Genomic DNA, 19,860 nt, shown 5'->3' on the forward strand with positions numbered 1-19,860 from the left:
AATATAATATTCAAGTGCGTGTCCATCAGGTCATAGAAGAACCACCGACACTCGAATGCTCCGAGGTCGAGGGTCAAAGTTCTCCGAAGTTGCCCCCTTTTCCCAAATAATTACGGCCGGATTCGCCTCGAGTTCCGCTGTCAGGGTCATAGTACGACATGGCTCATGATATACCCTCCGTAGTATCATGGCATCAGACTTCTGGATGATTCTTATCATTGTGTATGAGGAGAATCGTCTGTACATTTCAACTGTATTAAGGCGAGATAAAAAGTGGTACGATATCGTGGCGCGTCAGGATGGCAGCAGGGGATTTGAGCGTTGGTAGGGGGTGGCGGGCGTACGATTCGCGGCAAGACATCAGCACTCGTAGCAACAAGAGCGTCAGTAGGGCATCAACCGTGGACGTGTGCAGATGTAAGGTGGTGCCCTCGTGTCCCGGGGTGACTCTTGTATCTCGTGTGTCTCTGGTGTGACATTGACAATAAAAGGATTTATCGTTCGACTTTTTTGTTGTTTTAGATAGCCAGTGATTCGTCAAAGGCTGAAGAATATTTTATGATCCAGGTCCAGGAGAAACGCCACCAACTTCTTTTTAAGGTAAGGTAGATTTATCTTAGTCTGATGTGATGAAGTGCAAGAAAATTGAATATTTGTAATCCTTTTAAAATGTACTGTGGTGTAGGATGAATAAAGGGACGAGTTTGCGCTCGGAGGGAACACACACACACATCCAGTCAACGAGGCTTGTGATCGCTGGCAAATCTGAGATGAATGAAAAGCGGCACTTGACGTGGTAAGGTGAGACGACACAACACGTTAACATGTCATGCTACCAGACGGGCTTGACACTTGACCTGACCAGCCTGTGGACACGGGGATGGGCTTGAACACTTGACCTGACCAGCCTGTGTACACGGGGACCAGATTGTTGTTACCTAGTCTCCTCCAGACGGGCTTGACACTTGACCTGACCAGCCTGTAGACACGGGGACCAGATTGTTGTTACCTCCCCCCCTCCCCCTCCAGGTGTTTTGACACTTGACCTGGCCACCCCAAAGCACACGGGGGGGGGGGGGGGGCGGCGAAACGAGTCCTTAATCCACATCTAGTTGGCTTGTTACTTGACGACAAACCTGTATACACGGGACACGTGGACGAGTCACGCAGTCTATCCTAGGTGGTTTAACACTTGACCTGACCAGCGTGTGTACACGGGAACCATATGGTTACCTAGTCTCCTCCAGGTAGTTTAACACTTGACCTTACCAGCGTGTGTACACGGGAACCAGATGGTTACCTAGTCTCCTCCAGGTAGTTTAACACTTGACCTGACCAGCGTGTGTACACGGGAACCAGATGGTTACCTAGTCTCCTCCAGGTAGTTTAACACTTGACCTGACCAGCGTGTGTACATTTGACCTGACGAATTTTAGTGTTACGCGAGGGCGAAATGTATCCTCTACTGTCATCAAGGTGACTTGACACCACGTTGACCTGACCAACATTGTGTACACTGGAGACGAAACATGTCATCCAGTCTCCTCCAGGTAGCTTGACAAATGACATGACCAATATTATATTTTCTTGTGTGTTCCTATGAGTCCAAGGGGGAAAATGAAACACGAAAAGTTCCCGAGTGCACTCTCGTGTCATAATCACATCATCAGGGGAGACAAGAGAGAAATATAACAGTCAGTTGATATACATCGAAGAGACGAAGCTAGGACGCCATTTGGTAAACATGTGATTGTCCAAAACGGCCCGAAATGCCACCAAGTGTCCTCCAAAAAGGAATTGCGACTTGGCTAACCTTTTGATGATGAGTGCCCTTACGCTCAGCGTACCACCCCCCCACCCTCACCCTCGCCCTGCCGCCGCTGTGCCTCCTCTGCCGGTGGTGGCGTCTGTCTTAATGTGGGCGGCAGAGGGTGGATTACGGCGACGAAGTGAGGTTTAACTTTCTCCCACTTCACTGCAGGTGCGCCATGTCGCTCGCCAGGCGCCAGCCTGTGTTAAGTTAGCGAAAGGCTTGGTTCCTCCCAGAGCCCCTCCTACATTAAAGCCTGGTGTGAAGTCGTTCGCATTCGTAACGTGTTTAGCATACAAGACTTGCTGTCTCATTAGGAAAATAAGCGACGTGGAGGGCTGTTTGGAGGGAGCCACTGGCCAAGAGATGACCACCAGCCTAGTTACTTCTTCTGGGTAGCCACATGCCCGAGGATTTCACTGCACTTCGTTCACTCTTTTACTCTAAGTCGCCGCGTGATCTGTGAAATTGCCTGAAGATTCGATGATGTACGCGATTATTTTTTCTTCTTCTGTTTTACGTTGACCTGCAGAGTTTTCCTTCTCAAAGGACTCTTACAGTCTTAGGATTAGGGCGAATGTTCGTGAACGTTGGCCATCTTAGCGGAGGGGGGAAGCGCCAGATGGAAGGAAAGTATAAGATGAAAGCGAAGGTGGTCCAAGAGTTCCCTGCCAGACGGTATCTGCTGGGTCGTCCCTTCCTTCACCCAAGCCACACATTTTTTTTTTTTTTGTGTAGTAAGCCACGAACACAGACATGGTGTGTGTGTGTGTGTGTGTGTGTGTGTGTGTGTATTAACTCTCGTGCAGTACCTACATTCTGAGAACGAACAGGATAGCAGGGTTTAGTTCCTGGGAAAAAAGAAGAAAAGGAATGGTTAAACGAACCAGAGCTAGAAGTGCTGTGTATATTAGGTTTTGCTGCTTACCAGACGTGCTGGGGTGGTAAGTCACTTCCACAGGCCTAGTTTTTTTTGTCTTTTGTGTGTGTGTGTGTGTGTGTGTGTGTGTGTGTGTTTTCATGGGAAGGGTTGAGGAGGAAGATCAGCCCTGGGCGAACGAACTTTATAGTCATACGTGTCTTGGATGTTTGAGGGACGCTTTCGTGATTACTGCTTTGTGTGTTACGGGGAGCGAGTTTTATGCACGCATCTCAGCCTTGTCCATACCACATACATGTGTGTGTGTGTGTGTGTGCAAGGTTGTGTGTGTGGGTGTTGTGAGTTCACGTGAAAGTGTTAAGGTTTGTGTGTGTGTGTGTGTGTGTGCCAGTTTTGTAGACGTATGACTACGTTGGAATTAATGAGTGTGGCGTGCAGAGGGGCTTGAGTGTGTTTAACTGTGTGTCTCTCTCCAGTTTTGCTTTCATTCTGTTGAGGTAAATGTTTGCAGTACATGCGACATTAGGGTACACGCACACACACACACACACACACACACACACACACACACACACACACACACATTCCTATGAGTCCACGGGGAAAATGAAACACGAAAAGTTCCCAAGTGCACTTTCGTGTAATAATCACATCATCAGGGGAGACACAAGAGAGAAATATAACAGTCAGTTGATATACGTCGAAGAGACGAAGCCAGGACGCCATTTGGACAATCACATGTTTACCAAATGGCGTCCTAGCTTCGTCTCTTCGATGTATATCAACTGACTGTTATATTCCTCTCTTGTGTCTCCCCTGATGATGTGATTATTACACGAAAGTGCACTTGGGAACTTTTCGTGTTTCATTTTCCCCGTGGACTCATAGGAATATATATATATATATATATATATATATATATATATATATATATATATATATATATATATATAGAGAGAGAGAGAGAGAGAGAGAGAGAGAGAGAGAGAGAGGATGTTATTATTTCATGGTACATGTCCCCTCCATCAGTTCTTATTGTAATATTCATCCACACAAATTAACTAGTACTTCTTGAACACATAACTCAGAATTTATCTGTAGCGAAGTACAATATAGAGTTAACGAATACAGTCTGGGGTTTGAAGAAACCGTTTGTCATGCGGTCATTGTACACAGCTCGGCAGAATCATCATCAATATTCATTCCAAGTAACCTGACAGGTCTCTGCCACCATTCCTCAGCTGTCAGCATCATGTTAGCGGGTCGCGACGACGCCGGACCAGGGGGATCCTTCTTCAACATCTTTACCTCAGTAGGGTTAGGTTTTCGCCGCCCACCAAACGCGCCATTATTATTTTTGTGTTCGTCACGACTCCCTCCTCTTTAGAATCAAGACTGCCATTCATCACTGGCCTGGTCAACACGGGTGAAAAGATATATTTCTTTTATTTGCTGGCAGGACTTCCTTCCTGGGGAAGTTCCGCGTGTCGAAGGGAGACGCTGTTTGACTAGCAATGCACATTGTAACAAGAAACGACTTTTTGAGTGAAGGGTTTTGGATTTTGCCTGATGGAAAATGCGTGGTAGTCGTACCTTTTCCGTTCATAAGCCTCGAATGGTGTTTGTACTTGTGTGAAGATAGCCTGGCCTGTTGTCTGTAGTTCCATGTAGACACATGCTCTTTTGTTTACCCCTGGACAGCCTGGCTTATCTGTACGTGGAATGTAGACTGGCTCATTCTCTACCTCTGGTTGTTTACAGCCTGGCCTAACAACGTCTGCCTCGGATTGTAGACAACTTACTACGTTGTTTCCCCTCGACGTGTCCAGTGTGGGCGTGGGTGTGAGGGTGGGGTGTAGGCTTGTGTGGCGGGAGGAGCTGGGCAGACTCACTCACCCACCCACCCCAGCCAGCCAGGGTAATGGACGCACCAGACCAGCCACCACCACAAATGTTGACCGCCATTGATGATGGCTAGGTTGCTGCCGCTGCTGAAGCCCCTTGTTATCTCAGCTGTGTATTATTTGGTAATTGTTTTATGCTGGAGTTAGTTAGATAAGGAGTGGCGGTCCGAAGAGTTCATTGACTGATATGAGGATTATGCACACACATTCTTGCTTGGTACGGTATAATAACCTGTACCAAGCCTAACCTGTACCGTTTTGATAATACCAGCATTTTTTTTTGTTTATGCAAATTTGGGTGATAACTGATATTCGTTTAAAAATGAAAAGGAATTGAATATGTAATTTGCGAGAACTCTGACGATTGCAAACACAAACTGGTGTTATTTTTTTGCTCGCATTTTGTTGTGTTAAACTTGTGGCTCTCATTTTTTTTTTCCAGTAAACTAGGAGAAATTTGCATTGTACTGGGAGAATATTGCATTGAACTAGGAAAATTTTGCATTGTACTGGGAGGACTTTGCATTGTACTAGGAGAATTTTGCATTGTACTAGAATTTTGCATTATACGAGGAGAATTTTGCATTTTTACTAGGAGAATTTTACATTGTACAAGGAGAATTTTACATTGTACTGGGAGAATTCTGCATTGTACTGAGAATTTTGCATTTTTACTAGGAGAATTTTGCATTGTACTAGGAGAATTTTGCTTTGTAGTAGGAAAATTTTGGGGCAGAATTGGCTATTTATGGGTTGACCAGGAAGGTGTTTACAGAGGTGCAGTAGCCATGTTTCCCGCTGTGTGCATGAGGGCCTGTGGTTGGAACTTGATGCGTCTGGTCTGTAATATACTGTAATGTGGAGCCGCATGCCGGGGCTCGTGTTACTGTACTGGGCCACAAACACGAAGAGCTGGGGGGACTGTATTTTGTTAGGTCATGTAACTCACGTACGTAGCATTATTATTATTATTATTATTATTATTATTATTATTAGTAGTAGTAGTAGTAGTAGTAGTAGTAGTAGCAGTAGTAGTAATAATAATATTATTAATTATCATTTATTATTATTATTATTATTGTTGTTATTATTATTATTATTGTTATTATTATTATTATTATTATTAGTAGTAGTAGTAGTATTAATGATATTATTATTAATTATCATTTATTATTATTATTATTATTATTATTGTTATTATTATTGTTGTTATTATTATTATTATTATTATTATTATTATTATTAATATTATTATTATTATTATTATTCATGTTGGGGAGTAGCCCAGCGAAAAGAAAGGAACATCATGTTGGTGGGGAGTAAACGGAAAGGAACATCATGTTGATGGGGAGTAAACAGAAAGGAACATCATGTTGGGGAGTAAACGGAAAGGAACATCATGTTGGGGAGTAAACGGAAAGGAACATCATGTTGGTGGGGAGTAAACAGAAAGGAACATCATGTTGGGGAGTAAACGGAAAGGAACATCATGTTGGGGAGTAAACGGAAAGGAACATCATGTTGGGGAGTAAACGGAAAGGAACATCATGTTGGGGAGTAAACGGAAAGGAACATCATGTTGGGGAGTAAACGGAAAGGAACATCATGTTGGGGAGTAGCCTAGCAAAGCCATCTTAATCTTGAAGTAGCCTATACTAAATCAGCGGCAAGCGTCTACACAAACCTGGGGAACTTCTCCCCCCTTTTAAAACCTAAGGTACCAAACCCGCGCAGCGTACGGCGCGTCCCTGGCCTTATAGAAAAACCTTTCCATGGCCTAACCTAGGGTGTGGCAGTCAGGCGCCCAGCGTAGCTTGGTAGCGTAACCTGAGGAAAACGCATTTGGACAGCGTAGGTGCGCGTATAATCTAGTATAGAATTTATGTGGTTGTATTATCTCTCTCTCTCTCTCTCTCTCTCTCTCTCTCTCTCTCTCTCTCTCTCTCTCTCTCTCTCTCTCTCTCTCTCTGTGGAACATATATATTTTTTTGGAAGTTTCTTTTGAGAATAACTTCGATTTTATCGGGAAAGAGGAAGATCAACGTTGATTTGGGGCATCAAGGAAAAAAAGATGAGGTCGAACGAGGTATTAATATAGGATATTCGTTTTAGTCTTGACACCACCATCGCATTCAGAGAGAGCAGGATATTTGTGAAAGCACACAGTAGCTAGCGATATTTGGAGATGAACGATACTTTGAAGTTCATCGAAGTAGCTGTATTTGCGTGTTCGTGTGGCGAGTAAGACAGGTATATAAGGCAGCTAAATGGACATGTGAAATTTGGGAACTTCGATGGTTTCGCTTCAGTGCAGGAGTTGAATGAAGTTCCGATATTTTGAGGGAATGGATATGAATATTTAGGGAGTCCAGCGATATTTGGATATTTGAAAGGTAGATGAAGCAGGGGTATTTAGGGAGCTCAGTAGACCTGGGATAAATAGGGAGTTATATAAGAGCCAGGGTTATTTGAGAACCTTAAACATTATAATTTTAAGGGAGCTCATTGAACCAACTGTATTTGGAGAGAGAGAATGACAGTATGTGGGAACGAAAAATGATGTGTGATGGCTGGTGGAGCTCTATAAGGGGGATAAAAATGAAATAGGGCGAACTGCTAATTAAACCAGCGCTATTTGCGGAAGCTAATTAAACCAGCAGTATTTGGAGTACCGAAGATATATTTGGGGGGGAGGAGGTAACTAGACGGGCTTTTAATATTTAGGAAGCTCCTGTCTTGCTGTATATGGCGTTGGTGTAGAAGTGACTCTCGTGGGTTACATTGTGAATGAATCGAATTGTGTATGTGTACGATCGTGCGAACAGCCATCCGTTCTCTGTAATGGCTAACCTGAACTATTTTGTTGTTACGTTCTCTGTGGTGTACATGCGTTCAAGGTGTATTGGGAAGTGGTCGTTTAACATCTTGATGAACACGAAGGTACGACCCTTGCTTGGGGTATGATCGTGTGGCTGGCTATTTCCCTGAAAGGTGAGGGGGTGGGTCAGGTCAAAGCTCAGGTCGGTATATGCGCGAATTGCACTTTTGTGTGTAAGAGCCGTGTCGTCTTTAACGATTGTAACGCGGTGTTACTACTGTTGGCAAATTATTGTAACGCGGTGTTACTACTGTTGGCAGATTATTGTAACGCGGTGTTACTACTGTTGGCAGATGATTGTAACGCAGCGTTACTACTGTTGGCAGATGATTGTAACGCAGTGGTGTTACTGTTGGCATATGATTGTAACGCGGCGTTACTACTGTTGGCAGATGATTGTAACGCAGTGGTGTTACTGTTGGCGTATGATTGTAACGCGGCGTTACTACTGTTGGCAGATGATTGTAACGCAGCGTTACTACTGTTGGCAGATGATTGTAACGCAGTGGTGTTACTGTTGGCAGATGATTGTAACGCGGCGTTACTACTGTTGGCGGATGATTGTAACGCGGTGTTACTACTATTGGCAGATGATTGTAACGTGGTGTTACTACTGTTGGCAGATGATTGTAACGCAGTGGTGTTACTACTGTTGGCAGATGATTGTAACGCAGTGGTGTTACTACTGTTGGCAGATGATTGTAACGCAGTGGTGTTACTACTGTTGGCAGATGATTGTAACGCAGCGTTACTACTGTTGGCAGATGATTGTAACGCAGTGGTGTTACTACTGTTGGCGGATGATTGTAACGCGTCGTTACTACTGTTGGCAGAGATAATGTTGGTGGTGGTGGTATTGGTGTCGGCGTTACTGACAACAGTGTTATTGGGTGGTCACTGGTGGTGTTGCAGATAACGGGTGTGGTGGCCGTGTTGTGTGGCCAGCGTTGCAGTGCACACACCAAAATAAAAAAAAAAAAGAGAGAAAAAAACAAAGTGTGAACTGTAAAACTGGTAGCATGAGGGGTGTTGAGTGAGATGGACGTGATGATTTTAAAAATGACATTGTGCTACTAGACTTGAGGCTGGCTGAGAGGGGGGGGGGCTGTCTGTGTGGGTAACCCCCCCTCACTCCAACATATGATGGTGTGGGCGACCCCTTACTCCAACACAGGATGGTGTGGGTGACCCTTCACTCCAACATACGATGCTGTGGGCGACCCCTCACTCCCAACACAGGATGGTGTGGGTGACCCCTCACTCCAACATAGGATGGTGTGGGTGACCCTTCACTCCAACATAGGATGGTGTGGGTGACCCCTCACTCCAACATAGGATGCTGTGGGAGACCCGTCAGTACAACACATGATGGTGATTTGGGTGATCTTGTGTTGTGAGGTTGTGCCTCCTCGTGCTCGCAGTGTTGTTGTTGTTGTTTGTTTGTTGTGCAGTGCTCTGCCGTGTGATCCCTCGGGTGTTGTTATCTCCCCCCCCCCCCCAGATGACAGACAGACTGGTGACGTTAGTAACAAAACATGTTCACACACACGGTAATGACTCTCGACAAGCGTTTAATAACCACCTCCTCAACCCGGTCCTCAACCCGCGCTCCACCCCCACTAGATCTGAACCCATCTGAAACGACACTCCCCAGGAATGTACGTGTTTTGCTTTTACGTCGTCGTCGTCTTTCTTTTTTGTAGGCCCTACCCATCTCTCCAACACTCCAAACAGCGATTCAGCACACACACACACAGCAAGACCCACCCACCCTCCTCCGTCATGCCCAAGGTGTAACATCCATTCTGAATGTGTAGTATTCGAACAGCCTGTCTTCTTCCTACAAAGAATTACCCACCAACACAGTTATTGGTCTTTGGACCACGCCCAGTGGGCGTGGCTGGCTTCCTGGGCGCTGTGGGAGGCCCCCCAACGGAAGCTGGGTACTGGGGCGTCCTTGCAGCCTACCCCACCACGCTGATGGCTGCTTTTTTCTGTACCATGAGTAGACAGACGAAAATATAGATAGATAATTGAGAACTTAGAAGAATTGATGGTTCTGTAATGTACGTTGGATGGTTCTTTCTGTAATGGGTTCATATTCATTTTTTTCCTTCATAATGTTCTCTTGTGCGTTACGGTGTTCACTTGTGCTTTGCCATGTTCTCAAACGTTCTCTCGGCCTCTGTGGTCCGTCCCAAGTTGTATACGAACGGTACGGTCGTTAGACACGGCGGTACGACCCTCCTCATTGGTGGCGAGTGCGTAACATCTGACTAGGTCGTTGAAGGTTGAGAGTCTCATGGTACCGTACCGGTACGAAGGATCGTACCGTCGTGGTGCAGGGGTGGCTCAGGCCAGGGGTACACCGCAAGGTACACAGTTGTGTATAGAACCTGGTTGTAGTTTATGTAACGACTCGCTGTGGAACTAGTTTCTTTCCTCCTCGTTTTCTGTGTCCATGTTAAGCATCGTTTTCTGTTCAGTTTCTCCAATTTTTTCATCTTTTTTGACTTCTCTATCGTCGACATCCACCCTGTTCCTCTCCCGGTCCGTGTTTACCGTCCGCGCCCCATGACGTACGGCGGTCGTGTACGACGGGGGAGCGGGAGGTGTGGGGTTCGGGTATCGCCGAGATGTACGACCGCAGGCGGGGGTGTGAGGCGTCTCATAAAGTGGCGCGTGATCCACGGGTGTAGATGTCAGTGTGATGGCCCGGGCGAACGCGTAAGGGTGTTGGTGGAGGAGGAGGAACTGGGTTTAGGGGGCGGGTGGGGTGGTATTTTTATGCGTTCGTCGTGTGGCTGAGCGCATAATGTTACAGCCCCGTCCGTCTGTCTGATTGTACCTTATGTCCGTCTCTCCGCCCATGCGATTGGATGTTTTTCTCTCTGTCTGTCTGTCCGCCCGCCCGTTCATTCTCGTGCGCCATTCGTTTTACGCGCGATGACTTTTAAGTGTATTTAAAAAGCGGCGGATCCCTCCACCAAACTCCCCCCTTGGGAGAAGTGGGGAGGTTTTAGGACCAATAGGGGCAAAGGTCAAGGTTGCTGTAGCTCGAATAGGAGGAAGGGAAGGAGGGGGGATAACGATCGTGTGGACACTGTTACTTACCCTAAGGGTTCGGCTGTTAGGTGTTTTGGTTCGGGTAATGGGAGATGGGTTATAGCTTTGTTTGAGTGTGGAATGGCCTCTGCGTTGAGATTGACGCGCTTCTCTCTCTCTCTCTCTCTCTCTCTCTCTCTCTCTCTCTCTCTCTCTCTCTCTCTCTCTCTCTCTCTCACCTGTCGCAGCAGCTGTACTATGATTGACTTTTGAGTTTTACTGGGGAATGACTTGGGTTGTATTTTAGTTACATACGAAAAATGAATAGTGGATTACGTCATGATATAATCTCCCTGTATTCCACAGGTCACATATTTTTTTATTAAAGGATATATAGTAAGTTAATCTGTGAGGCAAATGAAGCCACTGATTACGTTATTCCCGTCTTGTATCGTAATTATTATTGTCATTTTTGTCACACGATCGCGTCGGGTTTTGTGTGCTGGGAGGCCTCCGCCGGGGATATAAGTGACAGTATCGCTGGTCATCAGGTAAGGCGAGAGCTCTTGGGGTTAGGGGATCAGATGCTATTTAATAGGGTACTGGAACCGGCAAGATGGACGGCCGCAGAGGATGGTGATGCTCTCTTTTGCGGCCGTGGAGGGAATTGTTCCCGCGGTTTTGGATGGTCCCCCTTCTTTTTTTTTTTATTCTTTAGCCGCAAATGCTGTGACCTTTTGGGTCCGTCGTGGTCCGCGGGCGTAGCGACAGACCCACTGTGGTCTCTCGGTTCTGCCGCTGGCCCGCGCCCCCCACGCCTGACAATAGATAATTAAGGACACGACCGTACTGATGGACAGGCCAGACCGGGGGTGAGGGAGGTTGGAAGCGCCGAGATGTGGCGTTGCTCGCTGAACCCGGGCGTTGATGTAGCGCCTGAGGGCAGTCAGTGTCTCTCGAGCGTTGACGAAACTCCGTAAAATTAAATGTTTGACCGTCGGCTGCGGTACAGCCATCAGCCGCTGGACTGTGGGAATAAAACAGAGTCACCTGGAACGCGATGGAGTGGGAAGGACGGCCATGGCTGTGGTAGGAGCGACCTGTGGTTGGTTTACCGGTCTTAACTTTCCCCTCGGACACGGGACGGAGGGAGGCCGTAAAGCAGTCACTCGAACACGCCCTCCACCGCCCGCTGGACGATAAAAGGGCGCGATAATAGGGCATCTAGTGATGCGGGAGGTCGTAGATGTGTGTCTCGTGTACCTTGTGGTTCGGGCTCGCCGCGGGTTATGTGTGGGGTGGGTGTCCTTCTTGTTCTCCCCGGGCCTATAATTCCCGTGTGGTCATGTCCCTGTGGGTGACGTGTGACTGTCAGGGTCAGGCCAGGTCACCACTAACCACCCCCTACCGACACCCACACCCGACCTCCCCCCAAAAAAAAGAATGATCAGAAAAAAAAAGGAAGGTCGCTTCAGGTGAAGGTGTGTTTCATGGCGCCCAATGGTGGTTCCAGTGGCTTGGTTGGGGCCCCTCACACTCACACACATGTCGAAATGGAGATTGAATGACCTGTGTACCAGACCAAGGGGTCCCACTCAGGGGTCACCAAGGTGGGTACCTGGGTGGTCGAGGACCTGTACCAGGTCGCCTGAAGCTCCAGGACCTGTACCAGGTCGTCTGAAGCTCGAGGACCTGTAACAGGTCGCCTGAAACTCGAGGACCTGTTGGAATCCAACATTGATCTCGGAATCATTCTTTGTCCCGCCCAGTGATGGGATCTTACCCCGCCAGTGTGGGTCGAACCAGCCATCACCTCGTGGCAATACTCTCCTCTCTCTCTCTCTCTCTCTCTCTCTCTCTCTCTCTCTCTCTCTCTCTTTAAGGAACTGGTCATCTTGAGGGGATATAAGGGTATAGGAAGATGAGACCAAATCATGGAAAGAGAATGGAAGGTGGTTTAGACTGGTGGATGAGAAGACCTCGAGGAGTGTACTCACTGTATGCGTAGAATGATCCGTTATTCTCCCATTCATCTTACGCCTCTCGCTACGCAGGCCTGCGTCATGTAACGTCTCCCTCGCGCAGCAGTTTGACAAGGTGCGCATGACGCAGATCGCCCAAAGAATCGTTCCCCTCCGCCACTCACCGTTTTCCTTGGCGTAGTTGGGTTTAGGAGAGATTTTGTTTAGGTTAGGTTTGAATAAAACACCAATTCTCACTCATCTCTCTCCACTCTAACCTAACCTAGCCAAGGCAAAGGTGTATCCCGTTCTGTAGAGAACGCTGTGCGTTTTTTTTTTTTCTTTTTTGTAATATAGCAAATGTGTTCCGGGTCGCTGGAGAACTGGGTGCCGTTTTCTGTGATATAGAAAAATGGTGTCGGTCTGGTTGCTGGGGTTAGGGGGAGGGGGGGTTGACTCGTTACCGTTTTCTTTGATGCAGGAAATGTGTCCTTATCTCTCTTCTCTCTCTCTCTCTCTCTCTCTCTCTCTCTCTCTCTCTCTCTCTCTCTCTCTCTCTCTCTCTTTCTCCCCTGGTGGTGGAAGTGCATTGTTTAGCGGGTGATGTCATCCATGGCTGGTGGGACGCAGGATGAACCAGGCTTTGTTTAGAGAGAGAGAGAGAGACAGAGAGAGAGAGAGAGAGAGAGAGAGAGAGAGAGAGAGAGAGAGAGGTGGGGGAGGGGGGGAGACCACCAGCCAAGAGCAGGGAGCGTGTGGGGGGGAGGTAGTTTAAATATATATATATATATATATATATATATATATATATATATATATATATATATATATATATATATATATAATTTCTTTTTCTTTCATACTATTCGCCATTTCCCGCGTTAGCGAGGGAGCGTTAAGAACAGAGGACTGGGCCTTTGAGGGAATATCCTCACCTGGCCCCCTTCTCTGTTCCTTCTTTTGGAAAATTAAAAAAAAAAAACGAGAGGGGAGGATTTCCAGCCCCCCTCAGCTCCCTCCCCTTTTAGTCGCCTTCTACGACACGCAGGGAATACGTGGGAAGTATATATATATTTATTTATTTATTATACTTTGTCGCTGTCTCCCGCGCTAGCGAGGTAGCGCAAGGAAACAGACGGAAGAATGGCCCAACCCACCCACATACACATGTATGTACATAAACGCCCACACACGCATATATGCATACCCATACATTTCAACGTATACATACACATACATATCCAGACATATACATATATACACATGTACATATTTATACATAATCTCGAAGTCTTGGATTGCATGTAACACAGTGACAAAGTACATGATCATAAAAGTGTATTAGAAATAATTACATTTCTTTAGTAGTGTCAATTACATGTTATTACACTATATAACAGACGTAGCCAATTGATAAAGTGATCTCTACATTGAAATCGTTTTATTGCAGAGAAGAAAAAAAAAGCTTCATACGTAAAGTTTTTTAATTTCTAGAAACGAAAGAAAATAATAACAGCTGTGTTAGACAGGTGTGCACATGATCACTGTGTGTATACTAGGATGCTAAACTGTGAGGCTCGTCGGCTAGATAACATGGCGGATGTGCGTGTACATTGGCTGCTCTTGAAGAGCCTGGCTGCACCACCAGGTCGGGGGGCAACGAGTCTCGCTAGAGTAGCAGAGAAATAATTAAAACCGGCGTGAGGTTATACACAGGGAGAACACATACACACCCACAGGGATCTGTGTCGCAGAACACGACACCCCCGGCGGGCGGGCGTGTGTGTGTGTGTGTGTGTGTGTGTGTGTTGGACGGATGGTGATGAGCGACTGGGGGGGTGGGGGCCCAGGCCAGCAGACCCGCCTCATGTGGCGGGACTTTATTGTGTCCGTCTGTTTAAACATGGCGGACGCTTAGGAGAGGGAGGGGGTCGCTTTCATCGTGCGGAGGCGCACTTGAAACCTTCCACCATAACTTTGGCCGTTAGTTAAAAAGCGTAAATTACACACACCCACACACACACACACACACACACACTCGTGGACATTTGTGCATTTGCTGCCCCGCGCAGACAGAACTGATGAATAAGACCTTGCAATCTTAAAGTCTGTATGTTGACTGAGTTATATCATCTTATAAAACGACTTCACCTGGTACTTTTAACCTCACCCTAACTGGAAGATAATTCCACGCGTGACTACGGAGAAATAGTTAACCTTTTAATATGTATGTTTTTCAAATTGCATTACAAGCCAGTCCGTATTTTAGTCTCAGTATATGTATTGTGCTGCTTACAACAGTAGTGTTATAATAGAACACACTTCGTAGTCTTAAATAACACCTTACGACTGTGTGCTTGTGTACGTATGATTCACTATTGTCATTGTGTATGTCTATGTGTATATATACTTCACTATTGTCATTGTGTATGTATATATTGTGTATATATATATGTGTATATATATATGACGACCAACAGCTCGTTATAGTTTTGTCTCATGTGTTTAATGTTTATGGAGTGAGTATGTCCTAAGAGAATCGAGTTTACTATGGCGGCGTCGCCTCCACCTTTCCCCGCCACGGTGGGGGAGGCATTTTCTGGACTCTGCTGCTCTCGGGCGTTGCCAATGTGCCCTCCCTTCCCTCTCTCAACCCTCCGTGTGACCTATTTAAATCAGTTTGACCTCCACGACCTGGGTTTATCATGCACCACTGACACCCAGACAGCCAGCATGGCCTCGCTTGTCGTACGAGATGTGTCTGGCAGTGGCGCTTGTTGCCAGTGTGCCCCAGACAAGCAGTGTTGCTTGCTCCCTTGCTTACTTGCTTACTTACCTGCTTGCAGACTGTGTCCTAGGTGACTGTCGAACTAGGCTAGGCGTCTCCCAACCGTGAAGGCTAACCAGAATACAGTGTTTTCCTGTCATTCCGGATTTGGAATAAGAAGCGAAATTACGTCGCGTTATTGTGCTAAAGGAACCGTAACGTGATAACAGGAAAGAAAAACGCATTCTCGTTACGCGTTTGGGAAAACGAGAAATTCTCAAAAAAAAAAGTTTTAAAAACTGGGATAAAAAAATAACAATAGCATCAATTTGTGGGTAATTTTTCAAGAACTTTTTAACGAAAGAATTTTGTGAATCATGAACTAAAGTATTTGTTTAGCATCTTCACAGACTTCACTCCATGTACTTCGTGAGTAACTCCACATCCAGACAGTCACAGGGTGCTTGATCACGCCACACACCGCTGTCAGCAGCAGCGAGTATGTCATGCAGCGTGGGTCATGCAGGGAACGCATGGCGTATGTCATGCAGCGTGGGTCATGCAGGGAACGCATGGCGTATGTCATGCAGCGTGGGTCATGCAGGGAACGCATGGCGTATGTCATGCAGCGTGGGTCATGCAGGGAACGCATGGCGTAGATACCTCAGTCACTTAGCCTGGAGATGGAGAATTGTGTCATTGACAGCAAGGGATATCACAGAGATTCTCCACCGTGGGGGGTTTGTAAGGAACATCTTTCTCTTTGGTACTAGCAGATGCAGACCCTCCGGGCCCTCGTTCGCTCGCTTCAACAAGAGGACCATAAATGTGAAGTTTAATATCCAAGGAAAAGATTAATGCGTCATGGGATAAATACGTATCGTGTTGAACCTTGATAGACGGGAATAATTTATTTTTTTTGTCTTGTTTCAGGAATAAATAGTCCATATCCCCAGTCTTCTATTGCTGAATGACCTTAAGAAATGAAAGTGGAGCACGGTAATGTGTCCTAAGTGTTTTTTCTTTTTATTCAACGAATCTAAAAAATTCACATAGACTGAGAACCTTCAGTGATCGTATTGCCATGAATTAACAAATTGTTGTTAGCTAAGATTTTATGTTCTTAAATATGGCACAGTTACCGTGGGGTATTACAAAAAAAATTCAGAAAATTCGATCGTACGGTTGAATGGTTTGTGCGAGACTTCTAGGGGTCCTACCCAGATGGAACCCTGGCCTGCAGAAATGCGGTCTCAGTCGCTGGGTCTCCAACCCTTATTCACCCACCCGCCCATTTTCCCTTTACGATACCCATCGCATCGCCGGGCACAACCTGCACACACCTCGACCGAAACATAGTTCCTCAGTTATATATCAGCCCGGCTGGCGGCAATTTTCTATCCTCTTAAGGAAAGGGGGATGAATGATTGGCGGGCGAGTGAGTTGGTGAGGGAGGGGTTAGTCATCGTGCGTCTGCCAGCTTCCTCAGCGAGTCCACCACAGACGAACTGGACCGACTTTGTGTGGTCAGTGTTGATGGCCACATTGTGTGGTGCAAACACCACCCCGCCCCCCCCCCCTTTTGTTCTCCAGACGACCACATACTGTATAGGTTCACGACCACACGCTGTACAGGACCACCACACACACTGTGGAGGACCACCACACACACACCTGGTAATGGACCACCGTTACACAGTGTACAAGACCGCCACCACACGGTGTATAAGACCAACCACCACACACTGTATAGGACCACCGCCACCACATAGTATACAAGACCACCACACACTGTACTGGACCAACACCACACACTGTATAGGACCACCGCCACCACATAGTATACAAGACCACCACACACTGTACTGGACCAACACCACACACTGTATAGGACCACCGCCATATAGTATCCAAGACGACCACTACCACACACTGTGCAAGACCACCACCGCCACCACCACACAGTGTGCTGGACCACCACCACACACTGTGAAGCCCACACTGACAAAAAAACACAGGGGCGGTCATTACTCACTAGGTGGAAGCACAACAAACTATGTGGGTGGGTGGAGCCGGGGGACCTACCGCAACTCGCCGGGCGCCGTCGCAGTAAACCACGCGCTGTGGTAGACTACAGTAAACCACCTATGTGGTGTTTACCCAGGTGGGGGAGGAGAGGAGCCGTGGGGGGTGTGGTGTGTGTGTGTGTGTGTCAGATGGTGGACAGACTATCATGGGTTGACACAGCTGGTATCTTAAGTCTGTCTTTCTCCCTCTCCTCTCCTCCCCTCCCCTCCCAAGCCACGCTGCTCCCCACCCCAGAAATCTCTCTCAAGCTTCCCCCCCCCTCACCCGAGCAGCCTCCCCAGCCTTCTATTCTCCCCAGGAACATACCCCCCCCCCCCAGCTTCCTTACCTACCCCAGGAAATCTCCCTTACGCTCTCCCCCCCACTCATCCGTTGAGTCTCCCAAGCCTCTCTCCACCCACCCCACCCCAGGAGTCTCCCTATCCTCCCCCACCTCCACATTGACTCCCAGGTACCCCCCATTTCCACTCACCCCTGCTCCACCCACATCTTCCCCCCCGCATTCCCGTTTCTACCCATCCACCACAGCACACCTTCCCCTGGCACCGTCCAGGGCAGATGATAACACGCTACTCTCTCTCTCCTCCCTCGCCAAATTATTATTAGTAATATTTTGGCGATTTTACAGGACTAACACGCTGCTCTCTCCCCTCCCTCGTCAAATTATTATTAGTAATATTTTGGCGATTTTACAGGACTAACACGCTGCTCTCTCCCCTCCCTCGCCAAATTATTAGAAATATTTTGGCGATTTTACAAGACTGGGTATATTTATTTATCAGGAAAAATATAAAGTTTTTTATGATGGGGAAAGAAAAAATATATGGTCAGGATTGTCAAAACTTGGAACATGGAGGTCAATCATGTGATAGATAGATGTAGAGACGTGATAGATCATGTGATAGATAGATGTAGAGACGTGATAGATCATGTGATAGATAGATGTAGAGACGTGATAGATCATGTGATAGATAGATGTAGAGACGTGATAGATCATGTGATAGATAGATGTAGAGACGTGATAGATCATGTGATAGATAGATGTAGAGACGTGATAGATCATGTGATAGATAGATGTAGAGACGTGATAGATCATGTGATAGATAGATGTAGAGACGTGATAGACTGTTCGCACGAACTAGTACGTACTTCCTGGCCCGGAGGGGTTCCTGCTGTCCTTACGAAGGGTTCTGCAGCGCTCAGGGAGGTGGCCACGTCCACCGGCCGGGACCGGAGACCAGGTCATCAAGTGTGTGTGTGTGTAGAGAGAGAGAGAGAGAGAGCTCGGTGTCTTCTTTATATTATTTGCATCGTAGGGCATGGAGGATCTCGGGATGTATTGGAAACGGTGTCGTCCCGAGCGGAACCACACACACACACACACACACACACACACACACACACACACACACACACACACGCGCGCGCGCGCGCGCAAACAGTATTGCTCAGCGCAAGCAAACATTTACCCTCCGTATCCACAGGCAGACAGCACACACACCACCCCCACCCCAAAACCAGCTGAGTGTGTCTGTATTCGTCATAATAAAAAACTTTCAAGTGCTTTGTCCCCAGATGACGTCACATGCTCAGGAGGGGAAGGGAGGGAGGGGGGGACACCGCAAGATTTAATACTCGGCGAGTCAAAGAAAACGGAATGTGATAACTTTTATGGTAGTTGAGTTTTGTAATTGAAATACCAGTGTGTTGAGCACTACCTCAGGAATAAAGTATGCTTTTTAAGAGTTGCATCTGTCTTCTGGGTTTAAATATGAGGCACTTATGAAGTCCACATACTTGTGGAATATTCAGTGTTCTCTAGTGTGTGTATATATATATATATATATATATATATATATATATATATATATATATATATATATATATATATATATATATATATATATACCCGTAAGTCATTTTCTTTCGTGTCTGAGCCAGTTTCTGTCGCCGGATCGTTACATTTCGTAGTATGACTACCAGACACAAGCTCGTTAGTTATTCTGACTTTGAACATCTCGTTAAACATCCTAGTCACTTTCTCGTTGAACGTGGAAACTGTATGGCTTATTGTTCGTCCCATGACCCTACCATTACTTACTTTGTAAGTCGAGTGACACTTATAAAAGTAACTTCAAGCAGTTAGCTAAACCTGTAGTGTGTTATAAGTAAAGGCTGAAGGCCACAAAAGGGCGGCGTTGAAACTTTATATATATGACTGAAGTACATCAAGATCATGTAATGTTGACATGTGGATCATTCGAACCCACTGTGTACCGTTGGCCGGGAGTCGAACCCAGGCTACCGAGGAACAGCAGGCGGTCAGCGTACCACTGTAGCCACCCAGGAAAGACGAGTTCTGGCCCATCGCTGGCTCAGTGGTAACGCCAGACCGCCTGCTGTTCCCAGTAGCCTGGGTTCGACTCTGGGGCGCATGTTATTAAGATTGTGTAGGTTATATATATATATATATATATATATATATATATATATATATATATATATATATATATATATATATATATTT

General features: G+C 46.5%; 1 protein-coding gene across 1 annotated transcript in view; it reads left to right on the forward strand.

The window, feature by feature from the left end:
- The first annotated feature begins 407 nt into the window (after positions 1 to 407).
- LOC139757619 (extracellular matrix organizing protein FRAS1-like) overlaps positions 408 to 19,860 on the forward strand; it is a 163,999-nt gene continuing 144,546 nt past the window's right edge. Inside the window, 1 exon segment of the mRNA XM_071678266.1 lies at positions 408 to 600. The gene's annotated coding sequence lies outside the window, so the exon portion shown is untranslated.

This window comes from Panulirus ornatus, chromosome 27 (genome assembly GCF_036320965.1).
Source record: "Panulirus ornatus isolate Po-2019 chromosome 27, ASM3632096v1, whole genome shotgun sequence".
NCBI lineage: Eukaryota > Metazoa > Arthropoda > Malacostraca > Decapoda > Palinuridae > Panulirus > Panulirus ornatus.